The sequence below is a fragment of the Geotrypetes seraphini genome, chromosome 1, assembly GCF_902459505.1.
Source record: "Geotrypetes seraphini chromosome 1, aGeoSer1.1, whole genome shotgun sequence".
NCBI classification, from domain to species: domain Eukaryota; kingdom Metazoa; phylum Chordata; class Amphibia; order Gymnophiona; family Dermophiidae; genus Geotrypetes; species Geotrypetes seraphini.
This window is the reverse complement of record NC_047084.1, coordinates 111,691,492-111,715,824: the sequence shown is the minus strand read 5'-3', so window position 1 is coordinate 111,715,824 and position 24,333 is coordinate 111,691,492. Positions and strand designations below refer to the sequence as shown.

General features: G+C 39.8%; 1 long non-coding RNA gene across 1 annotated transcript; it reads right to left on the bottom strand.

Annotated features, from left to right (window-relative positions):
- Positions 1–3,564: 3,564 nt before the first annotated feature.
- LOC117356499 lies at positions 3,565–5,746 on the bottom strand. The gene is made up of 3 exons (XR_004538653.1): positions 5,689–5,746; positions 5,057–5,252; positions 3,565–3,659 (listed from the first exon to the last, which is right to left on the bottom strand). It is a non-coding gene; the product is annotated as an uncharacterized LOC117356499 (long non-coding RNA).
- Between the last annotated feature and the right edge of the window lie 18,587 nt (positions 5,747–24,333).

The window sequence follows — 24,333 nt, the reverse complement described above, 5'->3', positions numbered from 1 at the left end:
AATATATAAACATTAGATTCCATACTTCACAATGACAGAAGAAAATATATGGATTCTTTTATGAATTTTGACTTATTGTTGCTTTTTTTCTTTTCTGAGGTGTTGTTTTTGATTGAAGCATTCAGAATATTTTTAAGCTTTTTCTCCAGTTTGGATTCTTTTTTTTTGTAAACAAGGTTTATTATCATTCTCAAGTGCAATATATACAAAAATAACAGATTTCATACCTCACAATGGCAGAAGAAAATATATGGATTCTTTTATAAATATTGCTGAATTGATGGTGTGTTTTTTTCTGAGGTGTTGATTTTGATTGAAGCGTTTCTCATATTCAGAAGTTATATTTTTCTCCAGTTTGGATTTTATTTTTTTTTTTTAAATAATCTTTATTAGCATTCTCAAGTGCAATATATACAAAAATAAGATTCCATACCTCACAATGGCAGAAGAAAATATATGGATTCTTTTGTGAATTTTGACATATTGTTGCTTTTTTTCTTGAGGTATTGTTTTTGATTAAAGCGTTTGTCATATTCACAATATTTATGTTTTTCTGTTTAGATTCTTTTCTTTTTCTTTTTTAATAATCTTTATTAGCATTCTCAAGTTCAACATACAATATATAAACAGAAGAAAATATATGGATTCTTTTATGAATTTTGACTTATTGTTGCTTTTTTTCTTTTCTGAGGTGTTGTTTTTGATTGAAGCATTCAGAATTTTTTAAGCTTTTTCTCCAGTTTGGGTTCTTTTTTTTTTTTGTAAACAAGGTTTATTAGCATTCTCAAGTGCAATATATACAAAAATAAGATTCTATACCTCACAATGGCAGAAGAAAATATATGGATTCTTTTATGAATTTTGCTGAATTGTTGGTGTGTTTATTTCTGAGGTGTTGATTTTGATTGAAGCGTTTGTCATATTCAGAATATTTATATGTTTTTATCCAGTTTGGATTCTTTTTTTTTTTAATAATCTTTATTAGCATTCTCAAGTGCAATATATACAAAAATAAGATTCCATACCTCACAATGGCAGAAGAATATATATGGATTCTTTTATGAATTTTGAGTTATTGTTGCTTTTTTTCTTTTCTGAGGTGTTGTTTTTGATTGAAGCATTCAGAATTTTTTAAGCTTTTTCTCCAGTTTGGGTTCTTTTTTTATGTAAACAAGGTTTATTAGCATTCTCAAGTGCAATATATACAAAAATAAGATTCTATACCTCACAATGGCAGAAGAAAATATATGGATTCTTTTATGAATTTTGCTGAATTGTTGGTGTGTTTTTTTCTGAGGTGTTGATTTTGATTGAAGCGTTTGTCATATTCAGAATATTTATATGTTTTTCTCCAGTTTAGATTCTTTTTTTTTTTAATAATCTTTATTAGCATTCTCAAGTTCAACATACAATATATAAACAGAAGAAAATATATGGATTCTTTTATGAATTTTGACTTATTGTTGCTTTTTTTCTTTTCTGAGGTGTTGTTTTTGATTGAAGCATTCAGAATATTTTTAAGCTTTTTCTCCAGTTTGGATTCTTTTTTTCTTTTTTTTTGTAAACAAGGTTTATTATCATTCTCAAGTGCAATATATACAAAAATAACAGATTTTATACCTCACAATGGTAGAAGAAAATATATGGATTCTTTTATAAATTTTGCTGAATTGATGGTGTGTTTTTTTCTGAGGTGTTGATTTTGATTGAAGCGTTTCTAATATTCAGAATAGTTATGTTTTTCTCCAATTTGGATATTTTTTTTTTAATAATCTTTATTAGCATTCTCCAATGCAATATATACAAAAATAACAGATTCCATACCTCACAATGGTAGAAGAAAATATATGGATTCTTTTATAAATTTTGCTGAATTGATGGTGTGTTTTTTTCTGAGGTGTTGATTTTGATTGAAGCGTTTCTAATATTCAGAATAGTTATGTTTTTCTCCAGTTTGGATATTTTTTTTTAAATAATCTTTATTAGCATTCTCAAGTGCAATATATACAAAAATAACAGATTTCATACGTCACAATGGCAGAAGAAAATATATGGATTCTTTTATAAATTTTGCTGAATTGATGGTGTGTTTTTTTCTGAGGTGTTGATTTTGATTGAAGCAATTCTCATATTCAGAAGTTATGTTTTTCTCCAGTTTGGATTCTTTTTTTTTTTTTTTTTTAATAATCTTTTTTAGCATTTTCAAGTGCAATATATACAAAAATAACAGATTTCATACCTCACAATGGCAGAAGAAAATATATAGATTATTTTAATGAATTTTGACATATTTCTGCTTTTTTCTTTTCTGAGGTGTTTTTGATTGAAGCATTTGTCATATTCAGAATATTTTTAAGCTGTTTCTCCAGTTTGGATTCTTTTTTTTTTTTTTTTAATAATCTTTTTTAGCATTCTCAAGTGCAATATATACAAAAATAACAGATTTCATACCTCACAATGGCAGAAGAAAATATATAGATTATTTTAATGAATTTTGACATATTTCTGCTTTTTTCTTTTCTGAGGTGTTTTTGATTGAAGCATTTGTCATATTCAGAATATTTTTAAGCTGTTTCTCCAGTTTGGATTCTTTTTTTTTTTGTAAACAAGGTTTATTAGCATTCTCAAGTGCAATATATACAAAAATAACAGATTTCATACCTCACAATGGCAGAAGAAAATATATGGATTCTTTTATGAATTTTGCTGAATTGTTTTGTTTTTTTCCTGAGGTATTGTTTTTCATTGAAGCTGTTCTCACATTTAAAACATAAGAACATAAGCATTGCCTCTGCCGGGTCAGACCAGGGGTCCATCGCGCCCGGCAGTCCGCTCCCGCGGCGGCTCTCCAGGTCCATGACCTGAAAATGTTCCCTACCTAACCTAAAAAGTCCATATCCTATTTGCTCAGTGTCCTGTGAGGTAAACCTCTATCTGTACCCCATTATTCCCTTCGCACACAGTATTCCAGATGTGGGCGCACCATTGCTCGATACAGTGGCAGGATAACTTCCTTCGTTCTGGTAGTGATACCCTTTTTGATAATGCCCAGCATTCTGCTCGCTTTTTTTGAGGCCGCTGCACATTGCGCCTCCGGCTTCATTGTGTTATCCACCAATACCCCTAGATCTTTTTCTTGGCTGCCTTCCCCGAGTACCCTCCCTCCCATCGTATAGCTGTACCTGGAGTTCCCCTTCCCTATGTGCAAGACCTTACATTTCTCCACATTGAAGCTCATCTGCCATTTTTTGCCCACTCACTCAGTTTGTTCAGGTCGCTCTGCAGGTCTTTGCATTCCTCAACAGTTCTGACCATTCTGGAGAGTTTTGTGTCATCCGCGAACTTGATAACTTCGCACTTTGTCCCCGTTTCTAGATCATTAATAAATATATTGAACAACAGTGGTCCCAGCACTGACCCCTGCGGAACACCACTTGTGACCCTTATCCAGTCAGAGTAGTGCCCCTTTACTCCTACCCTCTGCTTCCTGTCCGCCAGCCAATTTTTGATCCATCTGTGCATGTCCCCTTCCACCCCGTGACTCCACAATTTCTTCAGTTTTCTACAGTGTAGAGTCTCTCATGGAGTCTAAGGTTTTGCATTTGGCACCCCAGTCTCAGCTTTAAAGAGTGCTGTTCTGGGGTTTCTTCTTTTTCCACCTGTTGTATATGAAAGAGTAACAGCATTGTCAGATACAAACAAATATGCTACCCTAGTTGTCTCTTTCACCTACTTCCACTGTTTTAAATGCCTTTATCAGAGTGAATCTTCTGCTATCTAAATCCCACAGCAAAGGAAAAGGAATGGGGTCTTGTATACTGCCTTTTTTTGGCTTTGGCATGCAAAGCTGAAATTCAAAGCAGTGGGCACTGGAGGATTAAGTGACTTGCCTAGGGTCACAAGGAGCAGCACTGGGATTTGATCTCACAACCTCCATCTGCAGAAGCAGCATCTTTACTTGTTAGCCACTTAGTCATATCAGAGTTCTTCCTCCACTAAATTTAGCCCCTTCAGAAGAGTGAGAGATCGCAATCTAAGGTTTCAAAGTTTAGCTTCCTAGATTTAAGAATGATCAAACGTGATCACCTTATCTGCCTGTGCCTTAGTACTAATCCCAAACATGCCTGTCACTCTCTGATTGACCCTGGGAAGGTTATTTTAGCTCTATGCCTCAGTACTCACTGTGGAGAAGAACATAGTGTAGATGTAGACAGATGCCATCGGAACTCCCCCAAACCCACCTAGACCCCAAAATACCTCATTATAAGTTGGCTGACCAGACGGATGCTTTCTCTGTCCGTCCGGCAAGCCCGCCTTCACTGAATGGTGGTCCTAGTCCTTAGGCCCTTTTGTCCCAAGGGCCTAAGGCCCTCACATAGGAGGGGCATTAGGTGCTTGGGCCCCACGGAATCTTAGGCCTGTCCCACAATGCATTCTGGGATGCACTGGGAGTGGCCTAAGATTTTTTGGGGTTGGCCTAAGGGATCGGGCCAATCGGAATCTTAAGCTACTCCCAGCGCATCTCTGAATGCACTGTGAGACAGGTCTAAGATTCAGGTTGGCCCTAGATGCCTAACTTTTGGCGAGGTGTTCCAGTAGAAGGAATTGGGCATCTCTCCTCCCTACAATCTTTGCCCCCCGCACCAAATTGATGGCACCTGGGAGATATCCTAGCTGCGATCAGCTGAACGGCAACCCAATCCAGAACTTATACCAATCAGGCACTAAGTCACAAGGTACAAGTTCTGTCAACCTTGTAAAACTTTTGGTTATCACTGTAGGACAACTAAGTCCAGTTCAGTCCACATCCTGCTCACCTCCCGCCCTAACCACTCCTCCAAAACCACCCCTTTGAGCTATGTGCGCGCAGCGGGATTCAGAGGCCTAAAAAGTCTCTGAATACATCCAAAAACCCGTTTTGATTATCGGTACTTGGACGACCTGTCTTTTAGGTCATCCAAGTACTGACTTAGGCCGGTTTGGGGATGTATTTTTGTTTTGATTATGAGCCTCACAGCCTGGGTAGGTTACTTTATCTCCATGCCTCAATACTCACCATGGAGCAGAACATCGTGTAGATGTAGACAGATGCCGTCAGGAGAAAGTGGCTGTGGATGGCTTTGGCGAACAGAGGCATGACTATAAAGTCCATGAGGGTTTGCAGCAGAGTGGAGCACAGCTGGTATCCATAGGAGCAGGCCTCGGTGTTAGAATTGAAGCCCTGATGTTCCAGCCTGTGTGAGGAGACAGACCTGGATAGATAGATTATAGATTGAGTGAAAAATATTTTCTCTAGTTTGTTATAAAATTGCATATTACTAACTTTGTGATGTGTCTCCTCATCTTTGTACTTCTTGAAAGACAAGTAAGTCCTTGAACTTTGATCATTCCATTCCACCACTCTACTCCACTAAATTTAGCCCCTTCAGAAGAGTGGCAGATCAAAATCTAAGGGTTCAAAGTTTAGCTTCCTAGATTTAAGCATGATCAAACATGGTCACCTTATCTGCTTGTGCCTCAACATTAATCCCTCTATTTCCATTATTCGCTGTGTGACCCCAAGTGAATAACTTTATCTCCCTGTACCTCAGGGATCTTCTCCAATCAGTTGGCCTTCCAACTCTGCCTGTCATTCTCTCAGTGACCCCCAAGTAGGATTTTTTAAAATCTCTATGCCTCAGTACTCACCGTGGAGAAGAACATGAAGAAGATGTAGACAGATTCCGCCAGGAAGTAGTGGCAGTGGATCGCTATGGTGACAGGAGGCACATAAGGATACTGAGGAAAGCCGCATATTTGAGTGCAGCTGGAAACCATAAATAGGCCTCAGTGTTGTCAGTGAAGCCCCAGCCGTTCCTGCCTGTGTGAAGAGACAGAGCTGGGATTAGAACTCGAGAAGATGCACACAAATACAGAAACTGATGCACATATTCATATACACAGCTCATGCAACAAAAGAGTTGGATCAGAACCTGAGGAGACGGATACCTATGCACCCACCGATACAAACGACCCAGGAAGAGATAGCTCAGATTAGAACCAGAGGAGACACACTCACATGGACACCGAAATGACACACCAGCAAGTTTCAAGTTTCAAGTTTAATAAAATTTGATGGTTCGCCTATTAAATCTAAGCGAATTACATAATAAAAAAGATAATAGTATAAAACAGTAAAACAAGTTATTTTACATTAACAATTTTCAAAGGGCTATGACAAATTGACAATACAGACGAACTAAGAAACATTAGGAGAGGACATTAGGGATTAAAAGTTACAATTTGTTGTTTCCTCAAGGGAAGAAAGGGGTATGATATGGGTAGGACCAAACGATTAGGTTGGGGAAAATGTGTGAGGACGTATTAATTGTTTAGGTGTTTAGATGTACGCTGAGAAGTTATTCTAAAGGTTAAATGAGGATTTGAATAGATATGTTTTTAGATTAATTTTAAATAAATTAAGGTCTTTGATGTTTCTGATATAAAGGGGGAGGGTATTCCAGATGAGAGGTGCCATGACTGAGAAGATGTCATGGCGTCTAGTTCCTATTATTTTCAATGAGGGGACCATTAATAGACCTTGAGTATTGGACCGAAGTGAACGTTTTGAAGTATGAGGAATTAGGAGCCGATCTATAAACTGAGGTTCATTAGTAGCTAGTGTTTTAAATACCAGTAATGCTATTTTATATGTTGTACGTTGATTGATGGGCAGCCAATGAGATTTTATGAGATAGGGAGTTACGTGATCGTATTTTTTCCCATGGTGAATTATTTTAATGGCAATATTTTGAATTATTTGTAATCGTCTTTGATCCTTCTGGGTGATATTCATGAAGAGTGAGTTACAATAATCGAGTCTGGATATTATAAGGGAGTGTATTAAGATATTTAGGGATTTTGATTCTAGATATTTCGACATCGAGCGGATTAAACGTAAACGGTAGAAACAACTTTTGACTGTGTTGTTGATGTGCTCTTGATAAGAGAATTTATCGTCGATTGTTACTCCTAATATCTTAAGGGATGCGACGAGTTCAATTGCTGTATTATCAATAGAAAAAGGCATAGAGAGATTTAAGCCCTGTTTAAACGGAAAGAACAACGCCTTTGTTTTTGTTATGTTTAACGCAAGCTTATTCTGAGTAAGCCAATTTTTGATTTTTTCTAATTTTTGATTGATTTGTATTATTTCGTTGGAGTTTTCCGAATTGACTGGATGAATCAATTGAATGTCGTCAGCGTAGGCGTACGTCGTGAAGCCTATAGATTGACTAAGGCTGAGTAATGGAGATAAGAAAATATTAAACAGCAAAGGAGACAAGATTGAACCCTGAGGGATTCCATATTTATGTGAGAATGGTGTGGAGGATGAGTTGTTAAAGCGTACCGTCGAGGACCGGTCGGTTAGAAAGGAGGAAAACCAGTGTAGTGCTGAGTCACTGACGCCTATTGATTGCAGCCTATCTAAGAGGAGGAAGTGATCTATGGTGTCGAATGCCGCTGAGAGGTCGAGGGAGAAAAGGATAACTGAGTTATGGTGGTCTAGATTGTAGATGATATTTGTTGTTAATCCGATTAAGGAATATTCTGTGCTGTGGTGTTTCCTAAAACCCGTTTGGTTGGGGTGAAGTATGTTGGTGGATTGGACAAAATCTGCTAACTGGTTGAATATCACCTTCTCAGTGATTTTTGCTAGGAACGGTATATTGGCGATAGGACGGTAATTGGTTGGGTCGTCTGGGCTGATTTTATGATCCTTTAATATAGGAGAAATTATGGATGTTTTCCAGGTCTTAGGTACAGTTCCAGTAGAGAGACTTGTTTTGATGAGAGTTTGTATGAGTGGTCCAAAGCAGGAAAAATATTTCTTTAAGATAACTGGAGGAATAATCTCTGAAGGGGAGCTCTTTAGATTTGTTTTTAGAATGATTGATTTGATTTCTGTTAAAGTTGGAATTTTAAAATTGGAACATTTGGAACAGGGAAGGATATAGTTATAGTTTGATTCAGTAGGGGCGATAGTTGAAGTGGTTGCAAATTTGGTACGTATTTTGGTAATTTTATTGCAGAAAGTATCAGCGAGAAGTTGAGCTGAAAGGATTGATTTTTTATTTTCTTGTTTTGAGGTTGGGTTAAAGGATTTTATAATAGAAAATAAAATGGATGAGTTTTTAGCTGTCTTAATTTTATTGGAATAATAGTTGCATTTAGCTTCATTTATTTTGGTTTTATAATATTGAGAAAATTCTTTGAAAGTTTTCGTGTTATTTATGGTCTTATTTTTACGCCATTTTCTTTCAAGGGATCTAAGTTGCCTTCTGATTAGTGTAAGTTCTGGGGTATGCCAAGGGTTTTGGACTTTTTTATTAGATAGTGTTTTAGAGATGAAGGGGGCTTCTTTGTCAAGAAGGGTTTGAATTGAGTCATTCCATGAGTTAAGTTGATCTTCAAGAGGATCTGTCTCAAGGATTGAAGGCCTTGAGAGAAGGAAAGAAGCAACTGACGATGAGTCTAAATTTGTGTAATCGCGATATGTTATTTGTTTGGATAAGAAGATCGAAGATATTCTCTTTTTTATCAATAGATTAAATGAGATAAGATGATGGTCTGACCAGGGGACTGAAGTATTAAGAATGTTAGAGTAAGAAAGAAATTCCGTTTTTCCAATGAAAATCATATCCAAGATATGACCAGCCAAGTGTGAGGCCTCATGAATAAGAGGTGAAAAGTTAAGGGCGTCAGTGTAGGTTAGAAGATCCTTAGTGAAAGGATTAGTAAGTTCATCAAAATGAAAGTTGAAATCGCCCAGAATTAAGGGATTTTCAGAAGAGGAACTGAAATCAAAGATCAGATTTTGTAGTAGGTATAAGTTATTTTGCACGATTGGTGGAGGGATGTATAGTAAAAGTATGTCTATTTTTGGGTTAGTGTTTAGTTGAATCTGAAGAAATTCTATTTCTGCATTTCCGGTGGAGTGGTCTATAGTTTTTATAATATCCTTTTGATAAATAATAGCGAGTCCACCCCCTTTTCTTTTCTGGCGGTGATTAAATATGAATGAATAGTTTGATGGGCAACAGTAGGACAAGTAAGCCTCTTCTCCGTCCTTCAGCCAAGTTTCTACTATGCAGAGAAGGTGGAAACCTTCTGCGAGGATTTTTTCTTTGACTAGATGATATTTTCCTTTAATAGCTCTGGTATTTATAAGTCCTATTTTTAATTTCGTTTGACTTGGTATGTTGGATTCTGAAAAGGCTAGTGTAGGAAAATTGGGAATAGGGATATTGTTTTTATTAATTGTAATCTGCTTCAATACAGTTGGTGTGACTGCTGGATATCGTGACTGGATATCGTGACTCAAATGTGTTATCCATACAATATTCTGTAAGCAAAGACAGTCAGATCAGAACCACAAATCACTCAGAACCTTAGACATACAGCCTGTGCAAGCCTTCCATGCTTGAGGCAGGTAAATTTCCATTGAAAGAGGGGCATATTACATGTGACATGTCTCAAGGTTATTCTTGCACAGTTGTGGCTCAGTGTGAGTCTCACATTCCAAGAGACAGGATGTCAAAAGAGTCCTCATGCGCACAGTTCAGTGATAAAATTTCTCACAAAAGTAGGGAAAAATCCAAAGGAGATCCATGAACGCATGATTGCAGTCTGCTCCATTTTCAATAAAGTAATATTTTGGAGCAAGCAATGTAAGTGCGGGTAGAGAACCCATTGAAAATGGCCCTCACCCTGGACGGCCTGTTGGAGCAACTTCAACAGAAGTATGCAAGAAAATAGAGGATTTAATTTTGTTTGACAGACGAGTTAAGATTTCCCAAATAGCTGAAGAAGTGGGCATCTTGGCAGGTACAGTTTAGAAAATAATTCATGAAAAGTTGGGCATGTCCAAGGTTAATGCAAGATGCGTTCCAAGAATGCTAACGCCATGTCAGAAGGCCTAGAGGCTCCAGTGCTGTCAAGAGAACTTGGAGGTGCTCTGTGAAGACCAAGTGAATTTTTTTCCAATGCAGTGGAAGCACAAGTCATCCCCCACCCCCAAAATGTTCAAGACAGAAAAATCTGCAGGCAAAGTCATGGCAACTGTCTTCTGGGATGAACCATCCACCCTACGGTCCTGACCTGGCTCCCTAGGATTATTTCCTGTTCCGTGTTTTGAAGAAATCTCTCCGTGAATAGCGGTTTTCAAGTGATGAAGACGTCAAGGAAGCTGTAATGTCCTGGTTGGAAGGGATTAAAGTCATTGCAGGAAAAGTGGATGGAGTATATGGAGCTATTTATTGAAAACTCTTTCCTTTCCTACTGAGGTAGATAAATTATTGAACGCTCCTTGTATTTGTTAGAAATCTTACCTTTCACTGACATGTAAAACAGGCGCGCATATTCTGCCACATTCTTTTCAGTCTGAATATAATAAAGCAGATAATAAAACAGATTATTTTAAGTATAATAGGCAAAATAAATTATAATCAAATATAGCCCAAGAAAGTTATCAGTCAAAATGAAGTTCCATCTAGTCTGTCCAGTACTTTGCCTGTTCACCCTATTTGCACCGAGACCTCAAATAAATCCTTTCCTTAAGGGAATTTGGGTTTTGAGTTCTCCAGAATCATTCTGAGGTCACTATTCAGAGTCTCCTGCCCACTTAGGCCCACTGAGCGGACCAGCTGCTGAAATTCTGCTCTTAACTACAAGCTCAGACTACACAGGCCATATACGGAAAGGCCATATTCTGGGTTGGTGCCCACATAGCTAAGTGGACAGACAGAACTGCATAAAACGTTAGCCTATCTTTCTGTGCTTAACTATGTGGATGTCTGCTTCCTGAATATGGATCAGCACCTGCACAGCTTCAGGGTCACTAATCTGTTTCCCTCCCATGATCTCCCCATTCCCCCACTTGGTTCCTACAATCCCCTGGGTTCCAGAAACAATCCCATCAGTTGACTCCCCAATCCAATCCAATCTGTAATTTAAGTTCTGGAATTCGATTGAAAATGATCCTAAATAAAAGTCCATAAACCATCCTTAAGATGGACTTGGGAAAATCAACTGCTTATTTCTGGGTTCAGCAGCATGAAATAGAATTTGTTTTACTCTTTGGGGTCTTACCAGGTACTTGTGACCTGATTTGTCAATGTTTGTTTGAAACAGGATATAGGGCTTGATAGACCTTCAGTTTGCACCACCCCTAGAACTTATCCAAGGTGATCCTAGGTTGCTAGTGGGCCCCGTCTAGCACAGGGTTCCAAGACAGTTATAACAAATAGTAGTAGGCTCACAGTACTACCACTAGGGGTCAGCCTTTTATACAAGGGCAAAAGTATTTTTAAAAAAACCTCCTTTATCAATATTTTTTAAAAAATTGACTATAATTACCCATTCCTTATTCTCCTCATTCTCCCGTGTCTCCTGGAAAGAAAAGAGTGAAAACTAATTTAGGATTTTTCTATACTATCTTTCTGTGGTTACAATAGAAACAGTTTTCATATTCTATACACTCTCATTTATTTACATACTTATCAAGTCAGTTTTAATGGGGTCTTGTCAGATACTTGGAGTAATCCTTGTGGAGTTCATCAAGGATCCCCTCTTTCCCCAGTATTTTTCAATATTTATCTTGCCTTCTTGAGTTCAAGATGATCAAATTTTGATATCAATTTTTTAATTATGCAGATGACATAACTTTAGTAATTCCTATGTTTTCTAATCTTTCATCAGCTTCTCAGTTAATTTTGAAGGTTTTTCAGACTGTAGATTATTGGATGAGGGGTTTTAAATGAAAGCATAACCCAGATAAAACTACATTTTGCTTTGCATCTCCTACCAAACGTACAGAACATTTGACTCTGAATGGAGTGTCCTACCCTATTACCCCAACAATCAGGATTTTAGGTGTATACTTTGAATAAAAAAAATCTATCCATGAGCGATCAATCACATTGATGTTCTAGTTCAAAAAAGCTTCTTTACATCATGGAAACTATGAACAATTGGATCATACTTCAATATTACTCCATTCAAGTTTTTGGTACAATCTTTAGTGTTGAGTATTTTGGACTATTGCAATATACAACATCTGGCAGGTTATCGTAAACATTTTCAAAGATTTCGTACTGTTCAAAATACTGCCATGCATTTAATATTTAATTTGGAAAAACCCCCCCAGATCATATTACACCTTCACTGGTTGCCAGTAGAGGCTAGGGTGTTTTTCAAGTTTGGAACCACGTGTTAATAGGCCTTGCATGGTTACATATACCCAATTATCCAGTTGATCAGTTTACGTTCACTCATTTCGAGCCACTGCAATGCCTGTTTTCCCTTCTGCTCGTGGTTGTACATAGAAGAGATTTTTGACAAAGATTGCTGTCTTACCAAGCAGCTAGTTGGGATGCAGAGTTTCATGGACTGTTATCTCTTTCTTCCTCTTGTATGGAGAATTGACTTGTTAATCACTGAGATTGTTCAGTCTTCTTAGTTTTTAAACCGCACAGAACTGAAAAGTTTTGGGATATACATATATGATTTTATATTATGCTATGAACTGAAAAAAACCACACCAAAATGATTTTTGTTGTATCTTCCACAGAACTCGGCCGATTCTTATGAAATTTAGTGCGTCGTATTCTGAATGAAGTTGACTTAAAATGTTGAAACTATTTCCTACCGCACCACAATACTGCCTTGTGAAAATGAATTGTGAACTGAATAAAAACACATAAAACAGTTTTATGGCGTATATTGCAGAAAAATGTAAAGTCAAAAAGAGGGAGAGTGTGGCGCAGTGGTTAAAGCTACAGCTTCAGCACCCTGAGGTTGTGGGTTCAAACCCATGCTGCTCCTTGTGATCCTGGGCAAGTTACTTAATCCCCCCCATTGCCCCAGGTACGTTAGTTTGTAAGCCCGCTCGGACAGAGAGGGAAAAACTGCTTGAGTACCTGAATAAATGCATGTAAACAGTTCTGAGCTCCCCTGCGAGAACGGTATAGAAAATTGAATAAATAAATAAAAAAGTAATGTTTCAGTTAACTCCCTTTCCTCAAAGGCACACCATCAGCCTTGGCCGCCACTGATCTATGGACTTGTCAATGACGCTCTGCTTCAGCTCAAGCCAAACAGAGATGAGACGCTGTTTGACGTAAGATATCGCTGTCTGGTAGTTGCGTTCCTCTATCAGCCCCCAGATCCGGTAGTCAACTGGACTTAGATTTGATGAATTCGCAGGCCAAAGGTCTGGACCAATGAAGTCTGAGGTCTCCCGAAGTAGCAGTTCTAAGGTGTTCTTTGTCCGATTTACTGGGGCATTGTCCTGTTTGAAGCTGTGACATGCGACGGATCGCTGGCAACAGCTTCTGCATCAAGAGGATGTCCCAGTAGTATGCGTCGTTGATCTTAACCCCAGGATCAATGAAGAAGAAATCTGTAAATCTGAGTTTCAAGATTGCGACCGAGATCATGACTGATTGGCTGGAGGTTGGGCAGGTTCGTAGTAGGCGATTGGCAATAACCTCACGCTTCAGTGTTGTTCAGGGCACGCATAGGCAATCATTCTGTGTGTTAACCGGTAAATATCTTTTCATCTGTAAACCAGATGAAGCTGACACTGTGCTCTGTGTACTTGGTCAAAAGCTGATTGCACCATTTTAGTCATGTGTCTTTGTTCTGGACACGACACATTTTAAGACACTTTAATTTCAGATCATCATGAATTATTCCAACCACAGTTGACTGGCTTATTCCAGTTTCTCTTGCTATTTGGCAAGTTCTTCGGTGTGTTTGCAGCGCATCCTACTGGCTCAGTACAAGATCGCGTACAACTTCAATGTACTCTTGTGTGCGAACCGAGCGCAGTCGTCCGCTGCCTTACGATCCACAGTGCTGGCCGTTCGGATCTTGCATAGCAGCACACCAAGGCCGTTGTTGTCCCAACCCTTCTGTGGGAACGCTTTCAACATTCGTTGACTGCTGTAACTTTTGAGCTCTTACATCTACCCCCACCCCAAGGTAAAAACACCACTAAAATTATTTCTGTGACATTTCAGAATCGTACCTCAGGTCACTCTGGACTCCTTGCTCTCTGAATTGGAAAAAGAGAGAATCTATTTCAGATTAAAAAACTTAGAGTACACAAACCAGTATTATCTACACATAATTGGATAAAGTGAAGTTACTCATCTGTAGCAGGAGTTCTCCCAGGACAGCAGGACACAAATTCTCACACATGGGTGATATCATCCGATGGAGACCCAGTGCAGACGCCACTCTGCATTCTAGAGTTTTCTGAAGCTTTTGGCAGCACCCACTGCACGTGTAACCAGTGCCTTCCCACCCAGCATGGGACCAGCAGTACATGGGCTAGATTCACTAATGTCAGGTTTAGCGACAATCCTTCCTGCCATCTTTTTGGGGTTTGGGGGGATGGTAGCTCACGCTTTAGGGGCTTTTTCTCTAATGGGACAGGATATGTGAAGTTACAGTGACAGGAGGCTGCTTACCCTGTCACTACTGCTAGGGATCTGGATTGTGTCAATCACTCAATGAGGGATTGAGTCGGTGGATTTGCATGCAGACTTGAGAGTGAATCAATCGCTGTTGGAGAATCGGTCAACAGCGATTGAGTCGCTATCTTTAGTGAATCTAGCCCAATATGAAAGCAAAAGAACACAACTCCTAGGGAAGGCGGGAAAGGAAGTGAGAATTTGTATCCAGCTGTCCTCAGAGAACACCTGCTAAGGGTGAGTAACTTTGATTGCTCAGAGGACAAGCAGGACAATGATTCTGATGCAAGGCAATCCCTCCATGCAGCCAAAAGAGGAGAAAGAGGATGGGATTTTGATCGTCCCCTTTTCTGGGGTTACAAGCAAGGCAGTTGACATATTATATACAAGTGCTCAGTTTGTACCTGGGAGTGTTAAGTGACTTGGCCAGAACTACAACAGCCGCAGTGGGAATCGAACCCAGTTCCCCAGGAGGTGAGGAGTGGCTTAGAACTGTTGCCTCAGCACCCTGAGGTTGTGGGACTGAATCCCAGCGCTGCTTCTTGTGACACTGGGCAAGTAACTTATCCTCCATTGCCCCAGGTACAAAATAAGTCCCTGTATATATGTAAACTGCTTTGAATGTGCAACCGCAAAAGAGCATAGACAAGCCCCTTTCCTTTCTCAGATTGCTCTCCTGTGGTGGGAGGAATCTAAGGCTAGGCCTAAAGATAGGGTTACCAGATTTCCTCTTTGAAACAGAAAGATTTTATTTCTCAAACACAAACCACGTTGCACTTGTTCTGGTCAGCCAGGAACAGCAAGAGGTGGTAGTGGTTTGGAGAGGTTACCCTTAAACCCGGAGACCGGGACTCCCCTGTCCCTGTGCCTTTAGGCATGCAATGGATAAATCTGTCCCTGACTCTCACTATATGGGTTAACTCTGCCAAATGAAAATAAAATGCACATCTTTCCATATCGGCCACAGGAGCACACAGAGGTGAGAAGGTGAGTGGAGGGAGCCGGGGAGACTGAAGGAGAAAGGGGAAAGAAGGCCTAATGGGGACCTCTAGAGTATCGTACATTTTCTGAATACTCACGTGGCCGCACGCATCTCTCGATCTTGTCTCTGACAAAAAAAGAACAATGAAGCCATCAGTATCTGGAGAATTGATTCTTCAAACTTGAAGCAGAAAACACAATTTGGCAAATGTTTAAAGTTACTTTTCCTACTGCATTTCTCTGATTATATAAAATTGAAAAATGAGCAAACTGATAATTATGTGGTCACGTCTCATCCTGCTACAAATCTAAAACCTTTAGCACATATCGTGCACAGACTTTCCTGAATCCCAAGTGATCACGCATTATAGCACAGGCAGATCCATAGCTGATATCCCAACTGAGCCGATTGAGACACCGTTATGTGTCGGTCTTCTCTAATCAAGGCATCAGCCCTGTCAATGTGCTCATGTGTGTTGATGGGCAGCCAGAATGACCTTTATGGGTTACACATGTTCTTCCCGCTTTAAACCTTTTCTCCCACTCATAAACCTTTTCTTGATTCATGGTGTTCTCTAGATACTGAGTCAATATCTGAAGGTGGCTTTCCACAGATGTCACTCCCTCTGCCAAAAGAGAGAGCACCACTGCACGTTGTTCTTCAATGGTGCAATCTTCCAATGGAGCGTCCATGTTTCTGACCTTGTGGCTGCCACATGACTAAAGGCCGAGCGCTGCACTATGTGTGGACAAACTATTGTGACATTTCCGCTCCCCGAGACGATCATGTCAGAGTGATACCCCATAGTAAATCCTTTGACCGAGATCAGAGACTGACCGAGAATGATCAGGCAGGAGATCCTGAAAGCAGAGTTGCCTATCCTGAGCAGGAGCCAGAATACAGGTTAGCTCCACGTCCCAGTAAAAAACCCAGCTCCCTTAAGAGGTTTAATCAGACTCCCAGTTGTATTCAGGGGGGGAGCCAAAGAGCACGATAGCTAGGAACACAGACACCTAGAACAGGGAGTGGCACAAACTCTCTTAAACAGCTCTCCAAGGCAGTAAGGCAGGCTGCACACGAGGACCTGGCAGAGAAGGTTCTCCGGGCCAGGCAAAGGCCAGACCTCGCACAGGAGCCTATGGAATTGGAGGATTCCATTGACCAAGAGTCAGCTGAGCAGTTGGGGGCTCCAGAAAGTATGGACACAGCTGAAGAAAATGTGCCTGGAGCTGAGAACGTGGAAGCCATGGATGTCCGCTTGGCAGTCTCTCACTAAGGACTGGAGGTACTGGTTTCCATAAGGAGATAGTTATTGGGACTGTTTGTTTTGGTTCTACTGAAAAACCAATCTGAGAGCAGTGCTGCAGCAGCATTCAGCATTAATTACATTGTGCAAAAGCCAGGGGCAACTCAAAGGAGTTTTCTTTTGGGCTTGTGGAGCAGTTTCCCTGTTGCCTGTTATATTCCAAGGGACTTTCAGGATTGGGGTAGGATCCCCGAAGATCTGTGGGAGCTTGTTAAAGCTATTGAATAAAGGGGAACCAGCAATTCTGCTGCCCAACTGGAGACTAGCTAGTGCTGGAATGACAAGAGCCTGCAGTAAGGCCTTACTTTTCTTTTCATGTTTGAAGTTTGCTTTGCAATGTGAAGAAACAGGATTATATGACTGAAAGTCCAGGACTCAAGAGTATTCTTGAGGACTTTTCCTTTTTGGGACTAGTTTTGTTTTCTCTTGCTGGGGAAGCCACTAGAACCTTTATTGTGGACTTCTATGGACTTACCTAGTGCAATCCTCCGTTCTCAGCATACTGGACTATTGTAATATCATTTAACTGAACTCCACGAAGAAAACTACCAGAAGACTCAGAATGATCCAAAACACCGCTGTCCGCCTTATATTCGGCTTGAAAAAATGGAACCATGTCACCCCTTTCTACCACAAACTTCATTGGCTACCACTGGAATCCAGAGTCCTATTTAAATTCGCCTGTTTTTGCTACAAAACAGTATTCGGCCTAGCCCCAAACTACATCAACCCACACTTCATCCTGAATCACAGAAACAAGAACTCCCGCAGAATCCAGCTATTTGCTTTCCCCTCCCTAAAACTCTGTCACTCCAATAAATTCTTCGACAAAACCCTCGCCTTCCAGGCCGCCAAGCTAAACCCATGGATAACCCAATTGATCCTCGAGGATCCAACCTACCTCACTTTAGAAAACTACTCAAAACACACCTCTTCCAACGCCACGACACTTAAAGGCCCCCTCCCCAAAGAATCCCCCCTCCTCCCCCTTTTTCTTTCATCTTGCCACACCCCACCCCCCGACCCACCTTATCCTACTCCCCAATTTCATCTTCTCCGCTGCCTGCATCCCTGCTCATTTTAACACCTACCTCTATGCAATTCTGTTCAATTATTACTTAACTGCATATAACTATGTTTAATTAATGTGAACCGCATGTAACGATGCATGTAATTATACTTAACTAATGTAAATCTGTTCAACTATTCTCAACCGCATGTAATCCATGTTTAACTAATGTGAACCGCCTAGAACTCACTGGGTATGGCGGTATACAAGAATAAAGTTATTATTATTATTATAAGAACTGCTGTTCTTCCATTGAACTGTTTTGGGAGGATAGAAACCTTTTTCCTTTGGAGCAAAAGGAAGATAGTGCTAGTGCTTCCTTGTATGATTTTTGTTTTTGGTGACAAATTAAACCTTGGACATTTTTGATTTGACTTGGCTCTCGCTGTGGTTTATTGTAGCGAAGCCCGGAGTATTGGGACACCAGTGAGGTCTTCCACTTTGGGAGCCACGCCAGGGTCGTGCTGCCGCCTGTCGGTGGTCTTCCACAAGCTTCCAGAGACCCCGGCAGGTGACACTATCCAACAGGGAATTTATGAGTACATATGTTGAATTTTGCTAGCTCTGTTCTGGTTATCGTGTAATTTAAGAATTGCCTTTCATTTTTGATTCACCCTCGTAGTAAATTACCATTCAGTTCATAGAGGAAAAGTTCATAGTCTGCTACTATCTATTACGGACTTTTCCTCCAGGAAGTTGCCCAAATCTTTTTTGGACCTGATACACTAACCACTGTTACCACATTACCAGAGGATGCGTTCCAGAGCTTAACAATTCATTGAGTGAAAAAATAGAAAATGGGGAGCAGAGAGGGGAAGACATAAGAACATAAGAATAGCCTTACTGGGTCATACCAACGGTCCATCACTGTTCTCACAGTGGCCAATCCAGGTCCCTAGTACCTGGCAAAACATTCCATGCTACCGTTCCAGGGCAAGCAGTGGCTTCCCCTTGTCTTTCTCAATAACAGACTATGGACTTTTCCTCCAGGAACTTATCCAAACCTTTCTTAAAACTTGCTACGCTATCCGCACATCACTACCCCCATGTAACCTAATCTATCTCTATTAATTCTAAACATAGTAACTTTCATGTGAACTTAGATATTTCATTATTATTTGATGTATATTACATGAAGCTAAACTGAAAACTTTGAACAGGATCAAAACAGCCCAACAGTTCTGGAGTCTGAAAAGAAATGGTGGATCTTTCATTCACACTACGAGGGAGTCGTGAGGGAAGGATGTCGAGAGATCAGCCAAGAGTGTATTGTTCAAAAAACCCACTTTCTTGATGGATATGCCGTCTCTGAGACTTACCTGACAAGCCGAACTGTTTATAATGTACTCAGTGGATGGCCCACCATCAACTTCGTGGCGATGGAAGCATTTATGGCAGATGTTAAGCCCCAAGTTGAGCATAATAAAAGATGCCTCTAAAATAAAACAATGCTTTAATAAGCAAATTATCCCTAACAATATTATTATCAACAACTTAATATACTAGAACTGAAAGTTAAAGGTGGAATAGAAGTCAATAAATGTAATGTAATATGCATTTAGGCCTCCTAGGTATTTAAATGTCTCTATCATATCATCTCCCCCTTCTGCCTTTCCTCTAAAGTGTACAGATTGAGATCTTACAGTCTGCCCCCATACGCCTTATGATGAAGACCCAGGTCTATGGGACTCCCACGGGGAAACCCCCCCCCCCCCAAAGGCTCCCACAGGGATGGAACCAGGATTCCCGAGGCCTGGAAAGAGAATTAGTAGAAGAGAGACAAAAGCAGATACTGGGACCAAGATGATGGAAAAACAAAATGTCCCACCAGCTACAGCAATGGAGATGTTCATTTTGAGGGGGGTGGGGCTCCCCTCTCTTGGTTATGCCACCAATTGTGTTTAGTCCAAAATGAAGAACTTGCTGAGTTTGTTTTGGGGCTTCCAGTACAGTTTTGGCCCATTTTTCTTAGGCAACCCTTGTCCTGAAAAGTGCTTGAAATGATTTTGATGCTGTATTGTTTGATTCTTTACTCGTTGCTGCATTAAAAACCATTTGTTGATCTTGGAAGGACCTCTCACAAGTTACCTGTGCCAGACGGTGGAACCAGATTTCTTTTCTCTACAGATATGAGCTTTATATGGCCCAAAAATCCAACTCTTTGAACAAGAAATGGTCGACCCTACAGTCACATGACCTAATGTCTATTCTAATTCTTTATATTGTATTTTATTGCTGATTTAAATAAACTAAGACTTTAAAACCAAATCAGAACTGTCAGAAGTAATTGCTGCTTTTTATGGGGACAGGAGTTTGGTTTTCGCTTAATAGTGAAGTTACCTCCAGCGCCACATTCAGCGCATCCTTTAGGGGACTGATTATAGACCATCCACTGAAATCGATGCTACACAGTATATCTGTTGGATCTGAGCATCTTCCAGATGAAACGATGGCACTTGTCCATCGCTTTCAGCCATCTAAAAGAAAAAAGAAAGAAAGAATCTAAGCTAAAAGCCAAAACAAAGTGGAACAGTCGCTCCTGGAAGCAGCAGATAAAGGAACGAAGTCTTTTAGAGAACGTGTGCCTTACGCCTCGTTATGCTGCGTGCTGGCATGGATGGTGTAGGATTGTTCAGCTGCAGGAGACAGAAAATAGAAATCAGTCAGCAAAAAGTCCCCGCTATGAATGCTGGCATCTTTTGGGTACTTTTTTTCAACCTAAGCCAAAAATCAGAGACCTTAAATTCAAGCTGTATGCTGCTAGATATGGCCATCTTGAGAGAAACATTTTGAGCCAAGGGAAGGTTTTGTTCCGCACTGTTTCAGTTTATCCCCTGATGAAGCCGGTAAAGGTGAAACAGCGGCCCCGTAGTGCTGTTCAATACCGCTAACAAGATAAGTGCTGTTTTGATTTTTTGATATATATTAAAAAGCTACAAATATTCAGGAAGTATGAGCCAATGATCGAGATTCTGACCTGTTAACACATCTAGCAGCATACTGCTTGAATTTAAGGTCTCTGAGGCTTGTCTTCATATAGTTATTTATTCACTAAGGTGCTATCAGAGGTGATTTTTGGCTTAGACTGATTATTTGTACCTCTTTTGTATTTGTTTTTCTACTTTTTTTCAACCACAGCAGAAACTTACGAGTAAGGATTAAGATGATGTGCTCATCATCTGTCTCCTCCAGCCGGCAATTAAGAGCATATTCCTTATTAGGAGGGTCTTCTCCCTAATTAAAGCAAAAAAAAGAGACAAGAATCAGTATAAAGAAACCCCAGGTTTTTGAACAATCCCAGTCTATTCCCGAACTAGTGGGTTATGCATCCCATTTCGCAAGATCTCTTGTAGGAAGCCTCCTTTACATATTTTTGATCCTCCCCTCTGACTTCCAGACTTCCACGCTTTCCTGCAATCCCGACTGACCCCCCCACCCATGGCAGAATGGAAGGAGGGATGCCTACCGTCTCCTGCCAATGGCCCCCCAACCCTCCCCCTGGAGCAGGCTAATGATTCTGCATATTAAAAGATAAGTATTAAACAACAGTATGTATTGAGAAAGACATCAAGGAGGAGGTGAAAATAAGGTTCAAAGACGAATATCATTGCCCACTGAAATATGCATTTGCAATTAAGTGGATTTCACCATATTTGACACTCGGAAGTGGGGTTGCCATTTCAAAAAAGCCCTAATAGCAGTGACAGGAGGCTCCTTCCCTGTCACTGCTGTGAAGACTCTGCGCATGTGTCAATCGCTCACTGAGTGAATGATCAGTTGTTCAAATCATTTGCATGCAAACGATCGCTGCTGGAGAATCGGCCAGAGAATCAACCAACAGCGATCGAGTCGCTATCTCTAGTGCATCGAGCCCTTTGAGGACAGGAGGCATTTCTATAATTAAGTGCCTCTGTTTAGGTAATGCAAAAGCATTCAGTAGATGTCTATTCTATTCCAGAACCAAGGTCCATATTACCATAACTTGGGATTAACAGGCCAAAAACATTTATCCCCACCCCCACCCGCCTTTACTAAGCCCGACATAAATACTGGCATATTACTTACTAAATATATTGTTAAATATGTCTTGGACAGATCGAGTCTGATTGGCCACCAGTCACTAAAAGTATAAAAATAAATAACGTTAAAAAATTTCATAGACTAATAAAGTTCAAATCAATCACATACAGTAATCATTTCATTTATTAAATTTGCATTCCATTCAATGTACAAATCTTTAATTTTATATTTATAATGAAAATCTACTTACTTTCCTGTGGTCCCCATGACTTCAGACCTCTGAAAAATGATAAAGAATGTATTAGAAATGATGCCTGATATCAGCAAATAAACTGCACCATGTTTATTTCCTAGAAAGCTATTGTAGTTTAGGGCAAGGGATCGGGACTTGTTCTACGACCACACTCAAAGTGGTTGACAGATATACAGGAGGAGGAGAGAGACCGGACTGCAGGGGGAAGATTCAGGAACATAGGAAGGAGAGGGAAAAAGATCATGGATCCCTGGGTTAGGGAGGCTGATATTTGAGAGGAAACAGGGGATGGTGACAGGTCAATAATAATAATAATAACTTTATTCTTCTATACCGCCACAATCTTGCGACTTCTAGGCGGTTTACAACCAAGATTGCTGGACATTCAGCGAAATACAATAAGCAGATATTCAGAGGAAATACAGGTGCCAGAAATGTAGGCCAGGGTTTTACAGGTCGACATTTCCGCTGCCCAGGGTCCTTCCTGAATCGCGGCCAGTGGCTGAAGTCCGGCACCGGCCCAGGGTCCTTCCTGAAACGCGGCCAGTGGCTGAAGTCTGGCACCGGCCCAGGGTCCTTCCTGAATCGCGGTCAGTGGCTGAAGTCCGGCACCGCCTCTAACCATGCCTACTTCTGGGCTTCGGCGTCATTAGGTACCAGTAGCCACCAGTGACCCAGGTGCTGGTCCTGGAGGCCACATTGCGACGGCTATTTATTTTTTTTAACAAGGGTTTAATTGGTTTTAAATGGGGCCACTAATTATTCCACCACTGAAGCCCAATTACAACAATTAAGTTAGGTGGAGATAGGGTGGCTACCACCGCCTAAACCTTCTGCGGCTTTTGTAGAATCTGAATATATCCTGTAACTATGACAAATTGTAATCGGTTGACTGTATTATGTATGTCAAGCTGTAACCTGTTCTGAGCTCTTTCAGGAGAGGAAACAAATTAATTCAATAAATAAATATCACTAACCAATTAATTGACAATGAGGGAGGCTTTAGAGCATGTGTGGCACCTACCAGTAACATGGGGTCCACGAAGTTCCACTTCTCTGTCCTCTTCGCCATTCTGTGGATGAAAAGATAAATGAGAAATTAAATAAAATAAGCAATTAACCCTCCCCTGTTCCTCCTTTCCTCTAGGGTCTACATAGTCATGGCTTCCAGTCTTCCTTCATATGTTTTCTGGCACAATGGTTACTCTGCATGGGCAGACTGGATGGGCCTTTTGGCCTTTATCTGCCATCAGGTTTCTATGGAGACTAGCTAGATTAAAGTTTGCTCTTAAGATCTAAACTGCCAATATAATGGAACCTACAAATTAACTTTTCACCCCAAACTTATCAAAGCTCAAATCAAAATAATGTATACTTACCCAGCGGTATAGACTCTCTTCCTCTCCTTTCAGAAAGATGTTACAAAAATAATAAATTAAAAAATAAAAATTTTTACAAAATTAAATGTACTAAATTTTTACAAAAATAAAAGTAGGTAAAATTAAAAATTAAAAAATTAAATTTTTTACAAAACTAAATTTACAAAATTTATACAAAAATAAAACTAGGTAAAATAAAAAATTAAAAAATTAAATTTTTTACAAAACTAAATTTACTAAATTTATACAAAATTAAAAGAAGGTAAAATATAAAATTAAAAAATAAAATTTTTTCAACAAACAGGGGATAAAAGACAATTATGATATAAAAACACTAAAGGAAATGAGGGAAGGAAAAAAAATGGATTAAATACAATATAAAAATAAATGAAAGGGTGGGTAAGGAAAAAGACAAAAGGCAGTAAACAAACAACTTTCTGAAAATCGCGGTGATCAGAGCAAAAACACACCCAACTCCCAACACTCTGATCACTGATATCAGCTGCTGGTCAGTGCTTACTCTTTCTGACTTCAGCTATGACATCACGGGTCCCATGTCACAATACTCTTTGACTGACATCATTGCTCAAGGTTTTAGCTAGCCATCCTCAAACATCCACATGTAACCACAAGCCTCTCTCCACAGCAAGCTGGAGGGCTACAAAATTTAGCAAATCTCCAGCTATACTACAGCTAAAATGCAAAAAATAAAAATGTAAATACCCAAATATAAGCTCCAATTAAATTTAAATATCAAGAAATAGACACCAAACCAGTGCCGTTTATAATTAAAAGCAATGTTCAC